The 6,030-nt window shown below is 54.7% G+C and overlaps 1 protein-coding gene across 1 annotated transcript in view; it reads right to left on the bottom strand.

The window, feature by feature from the left end:
- The window catches only part of LOC105480694 (kelch like family member 22), a 54,699-nt gene extending 49,559 nt beyond the window's left edge, over positions 1-5,140 (bottom strand). The window contains exon 1 of the mRNA XM_011739801.2: positions 5,009-5,140. The gene's annotated coding sequence lies outside the window, so the exon portion shown is untranslated. The remainder of the gene's footprint in view (positions 1-5,008) is intronic.
- Positions 5,141-6,030: the final 890 nt, after the last annotated feature.

Genomic DNA, 6,030 nt, shown 5'->3' on the forward strand with positions numbered 1-6,030 from the left:
AGGAGATGGAGCTCAGGTGGTAATGCTGGATCCCCCTCCACTCACCTCCTGCTGTGCCACCTGGTTCCTAACCAGCTACAGACTGATACAGGTCTGAGGCCTGAGGTTGCGGACCCGTGTTCTAATTCTAATTCAACTCTAACATTATCTACCTGAAGACAGTGTCTGATCCCACAGGTTGAGGGCTCAGTCTCCCAGGTTGTTTCACCTGTGCTTCTGACCAATAAGCTACAAATTGGGGTTCCCAAGACCCCCTTCTTGGGTTTAATTAATTTGTTACAGTGACTCACAGAACTCAGGAAAATACTCATGTCTACTGGTTTGTTATAAAGGGTTATTGCAAAGGATACAGATGAAGAGATGCATGGGGCCAGGCATGTGGGAAGTGGTGCAGAGCCTCCAGGCCCTCTCCAGGAACATCACCCTTTAGGAGCCTCCATGTATTCAACTATCCCAAAGTTTTCCAAACCCAGTCATTTTCAATTTTTATGGAAGCTTCATTATGTTGGCATGACTGATTAAATCACTGGCCATTGGTGATGAACTTAATCTTCAGCCCGTCTCCCCTCTCCGGAGGTTGAGAGGTGAGGCTTAAAGTCCCAACCCTCTTATCCTGCCTTGGCCTTTCCTATGACCAGCCTCCATCCTGAAGCTACCTAGGGGATGCTGGCCAGCATACAAAAAGGCAGCACTCTGGAGAGTCCAAAGATTTTATAAGTTGTATGCCAAGAAATGAGACAAGACCAAATATATATTTCACAATATCACAGTACTGAATACCATAGGCAACTGTAACACAATGGTGAGTATTTGTGTATCTAAACATAGACAAGGTACAGTAAAAATATGGGACCACCATCCTTCATGTGGTCTGGTCTGTCATTGACTGAAACGTCACTGTGTGGCACATGATTATATATCTTTAAAAGAAAAAATGAAAAATAGATGCTAATATAAAACTTGCCAAAAAGAAGAGGTCTCCCTTTTCACTACTGAGGCTCAGGGTCACCCCCCTACCCCACCCCTTGGATGCTCTACTGCTTCCCATCAAACATACTCAGTTATCTATACCTGCCCCTCAGTCTGCCTCCAGGACCTGGGACCTCTACCCAGCCACCCACCCATTCCTTTCCCCCTCCCTGGGCTGACTCGTCTTTCTCACCAAGGCCCCAGAGATAGCCAGAGCCAAGGTGTATCCCCCATGACCACCTCTCACTTAGGATTCTCTTGCCTGGAAACTCTGCCCTATGATAATTCTCCCTTTTCTGACCTCTCCCTTTCATCCCACACACCCTGCTCGATCCCACCCTTCTTTCCCAAGGGTTCACATTCCCAGTTTCACCTATGGCTCAGTGCTTATTCTAGCTAGTAGCCCTCCAACTTGTCTAATTTTCTTATTGGTATAGCTACCATTTCCATGTTGAAAACCTCACTGTCTTAATGATATTTTTCCTTTCTAACCCGTGTGCCCTATGAACCCACTAGTTCTGATTCCTTCACCTCTCCTCCGTCTCAGTCAGCCACCCTCTACTCCTCCAGGGCCACTATTCTGGGTCAGACCACAGCAATGATGCCCCAACCAGTTTCCCTACCTCTTGCCTCATCCTCCCCAGGCTGCTCTCCTTCAAGCCTTACCTACTCAGCCCCATTAGTAGTCCTTAGCCCAAAAGGGATACCTGTTATCCTCTGAACACCTTTAGTCACCCATCTAGGCCATTCTGTCTCTCATAGTCCCATATTGGTCAAGGTCTAGCTCTATTACTTCTCCCTCTATCGTTGTACAAAGAACATGACAAATATGCCCCACCACTCAAACCTGCCTTTTTTTTTTTAGACGGAGTCTTGCTCTGTCATCCAGGCTAGAGTGCAGTGGTGTGATCTCGGCTCACTGCAACCTCTGCCTCTCAGGTTCAAGTGATTCTCCTGCCTCAGCCTCCCTAGTAGCTGGGATTACAGGCATGCACCACCACACCCAGCTAATTTTTAGCAGAGCGGTTTCACCCTGTTGGTCAGGCTGGTCTCACATTCCTGACCTCAGGTGATCCGTCCGCTTTTGGCCTCCCAAAGGGCTGGGATTACAGGTGTGAGCCACCACGCCCAGCCCAAACCTGCCTATTTACCCACCACAAGGAGATTCCGGCCTCTTAAGGGGTGAGGCTTTATCTCACAAACATCTCAAAAGCCCCCATGGCTGGCTGCACCACTTGCTAATGATAGACTCTGGGCACTTGTTTCATATATCCATGCCTCAGCTTCCTCATCACCACCATGACCACCACAGAGTCAAGAGGGCCTCCTTCTCTGAGGGTGACCTCCACAACTGACTACCCCAACAGACATCAAGCCCCTAGGTGGATCCCCACCTTCTATGAGCACAGTAGCGCCTCTGCTGTCTTGGGAAGGGATAAACGGCAGCTACTCCCTAAACACCTACTGCAAGAACAAGTACGGTAAAATAGAAAGACATCTTCCATGGGCAGGCAAAGTACATTTACCAAGTACAATTTAAGAAACGTAGCTAGGGGCTAAGGGGGATGTGCCGAAAAATGAATCAATTCTCTGCTGCAAAGGAGCACAGCACAGAGTGCAACATTTAAAACCACATCTATACGGTTTTAAATCACCAAAACGTCTACCCTCAGGAGAACAGATGTCATGGCACAGTGATTTGACAGAACCTTAGGCAACAGTCAAAATATGCAAAGTGGCCAGGCGCAGTGGCTCACGCCTGTAATCCCAGCACTTTGGGAGGCTGAGGCGGGCGGATCACAAGGTCAGGAGTTCAAGACCAGCCTGGTTAACATAGTGAAACCCCATCTCTACTAAAAATACAAAAAATTAGCCAGGCATGGTGGCAGGCACCTGTAATCCCAATTACTAGGGAGGCTGAGGCAGGAGAGTCACGCGACTGCACTCCAACCTGCGTGACAGTGTGAGACTCCGTTTTAAAAACAAAAAACAAACAACAACAAAAAAAACCAATGTGCAAAGTAGGCTGGGCACAGTGGCTCCTGCCTGTAATCCCAGCACTTTGGGAGGCCAAGGTGGGAGGATCACCTGAGGTCAAGAGTTCAAGACCAGCCTGGCCAACATGGTGAAACCCCATCTCTACTAAAAATACAAAAATTAGTGGAGTGTGGTGGCACACACCTGTTATCCCAGCTACTCGAAAGGCTGAGGAAAGGGGAAGCTGAGGCAGGAGAATCGATTGAACCCAGGAGGCAGAGGTTGCAGTGAGCCAAGATTGCACCATTGCACTCCAGCCTGGGCAACAGCGAGACTTTGTCTCAAAAAAAAAAAAGTGCAAAGTAGGCTGGGCATGGTGGCTCATGCCTGTAATCCCAGTGCCTTGGGAGGTCTAGGTAGGTGGCGTTCAAGACCACCCTGGGCAATATAGCACGACCCTTTCTCTACAAAAAATTTAAAAACTAACAAGCCATAGTGGCGTACACCTGTAGTCCTGGCTATCTGGGGTGAGACAGCTTGAGGTTCACTGCAGCCTCAAGCTCCCAGGTTCAAGTGGTCCTCCCATCTCAGCTTCCTCAGTAGCTGGAACAACAGGAGCTCACCACTGCGCCCGGCTAATTTTTCAAATTTTCTTTGTAGAGAAGGGGTTTCACTACATGGTGTAGGCTGGAGCACAGTGGTAGGTTCTTGGCTCACTGCAACCTTCATCTCCTGGGTTCAAGCGATTCTCCTACCTCAGCCTCCCGAATAGCTGGGATTACAGGCGCGCGCCACCACACCCAGCTAATTTTTGTATTTTCAGTAGAGACGGGGTTTCACCGTGTTGGCCAGGCTGGACTCTTTTAACTCCTGCCCTCAAGTTTTCCACCCACCCTGGCCTCCCAAAGTGCTAGGATTACAAGCAAGAGCCACTGCGCCCGCCCCCAGGCCCCATTTTCATTTGACACATGGCTACTGTAGCCTGAAGCTCTTCGCCAGTCTCATATCCCCAATTCTAGTCATCACAAGCCAAGTTCCCTCTGTTTTGTGCTGTTCGAAGTTTTAGTGGGGAGCAGAAAGGAAGCTTAATGTGCCACATAGGTACAAACTGAAGGATATAAGACGAATTTTTATGAAGTGATGGATGGCAGAGTCAAAATCATTTTAGAGGAACTTTCAATTCGCTACCATTTTACTGAGTAGATATCCTCAGTCCTCTGTAGGCCCCCCGAACGAGCAGTATCCCCTCAAAGAAACTCAATCCTTGGCAGCATGAAGCAAGGTCGGCCACAAAGGCAAAGGGGGCGGCTCGGGTAGAGAGGGAGTGGGTCCTGATTCCCAGCGGGGGAGCCTTCCAAAGGGTGCGCTCTGGAAGAACCTCCCAGGGAGCCGACTTGGAGGCACTCGGCGCACCCAGGCCCGGCCCCGCGGAGGGCCGGAGCGAGGGCGCCCAGGGAGGAGCCCAGGCCAAAGGTGGCGGTGCCCCGCTACCCGCCCCAGATCCACTCGGCTCCGCCCGCAGCGAATCTAAAATGGTCAGAACTGGCAGCCGACGCTTCGCGCTCTGGTGATTTTGCACTGACAGCGCGACCTCCGGCTCCTCTCAGGAAACCCGGCGAGCTGGCGGGGCTGGGCTCCTACGGCTGCAGTCCCCGGGCCCAACTGAGGGAACTGAGGCTCGTCAGGCCGGCCCCAAGTCGCCCGCCTGTTGCAAGGCCGCCCGCTTCAGCGCGGAGGGTCGCCGCCAGGAAGGCCGCCCTCGGACCCGCCGCAGGCAACAGGGCCCGCCCGCAGCCGCGCTGAGGAGGCCTCGCACCCTGGCCCCCGGCCGAGCGCCAGATCCCGGCCTCTACGCGCCCCGGGATCCCGCCGGCCGCGTCCCCGCCACGTCAGGCCGCGGGCTCTCCTCAGGTCGCCGCCCCCGCGCCTCTGGCCCGCGCCCGCCCCCGCGCCCCTCGGATTCCGCGCTGCTAGCTTGCCCCCGGCCCAGCGATGCCTGCTTGCCGCCTGCCCCCCGCGTTCGCCGCCGCGCGACCCGCCCGGCCCACGCCTCGCAGCTGACCTGGTACCGCCGCCAGCCGAGGCCGCGCTCGCAGCAGGAGGGAGGCGGGAGGCGGGAGGCGGCAGGCGGGAGGCGGAGGCGGGGCCAGCGGCGCCGGCGGGGCGGGGCCCTCGGCCGTCACGTGGGCGCGCCGCGCAGGCGCCGGGCGGGTTGGACGCGGGCCCAGGGGTGCCTGGCCAGGCGGGGTAGCAGCGCGGGGCGGCCCTGCGGCTGGGAGACGGGGGGCGGCTCCCCTCCGGCGCTCTGCGGAGGACAGCAGCGACCGCCAAGGCTCAGTGAGTCCCCGCACTAGCGCGGCACCTGGCACTTGGCGGGGCCGAACCAACGAATGAGTGAATTTGCCGAGGGTCGCGCCTTCTGAACCCATTGACTTTTTCCTTGCCTCGGTCCTGCCCTCATTCCTCGACTCACTCCCTCCTGCCCTTCTTCACTATCTCCCTCCCCGCTCATATCCTCCCTCCCCTTTCATCATTCGCTTCTTCACTCTGTTCTCTCCTCCCTTCCTCTCTTACTCCCCCCTCTCATTCTCTCCCTCCCTCCTTTACTCTCTTATTCTCCCCTCCATCCCCATTCCCTCCCTCCCTGTCTCACCCATCATTCCCTTCTTCCCTCACTCATTCCCTCCCTGCCTCCTTCACTCTCATTCTCCCCTCTCTCTCGTTACCTCCCTCCCTGTCTTAACCCCCATTCCCATCCTCCCTCACTCATTCACTCCCTCCCTCTCTCCCCCCTCATCCCCTCCCTCTTTCATTTCCTTTCCCTCCCTCCTTCACTCTCGTTCTCCCCTCCCTCTCTCATTCCTTCCTTCCTTGTCTCACTTCCCCCTGCTTTTCCTCCCTCCCTCTCTACCCCCTCCCATTGCCTCCCTCCCTCTTTGATTCCCTTCTTTCCCCCTCCCCTCCTTTTTTCGTTCCCTTCGTCACGCACTCTTTCCCTCCCTCCCGCGCCTGCTCCTTCCCCGCTCCCACCGCTGTCCGTGCCGCTGAAGGTAGCGCGCCCCCTGCGGGATATCGGGGAGAATC

This window comes from Macaca nemestrina, chromosome 15, assembly GCF_043159975.1.
Source record: "Macaca nemestrina isolate mMacNem1 chromosome 15, mMacNem.hap1, whole genome shotgun sequence".
Classification (NCBI taxonomy): Eukaryota; Metazoa; Chordata; class Mammalia; order Primates; family Cercopithecidae; genus Macaca; species Macaca nemestrina.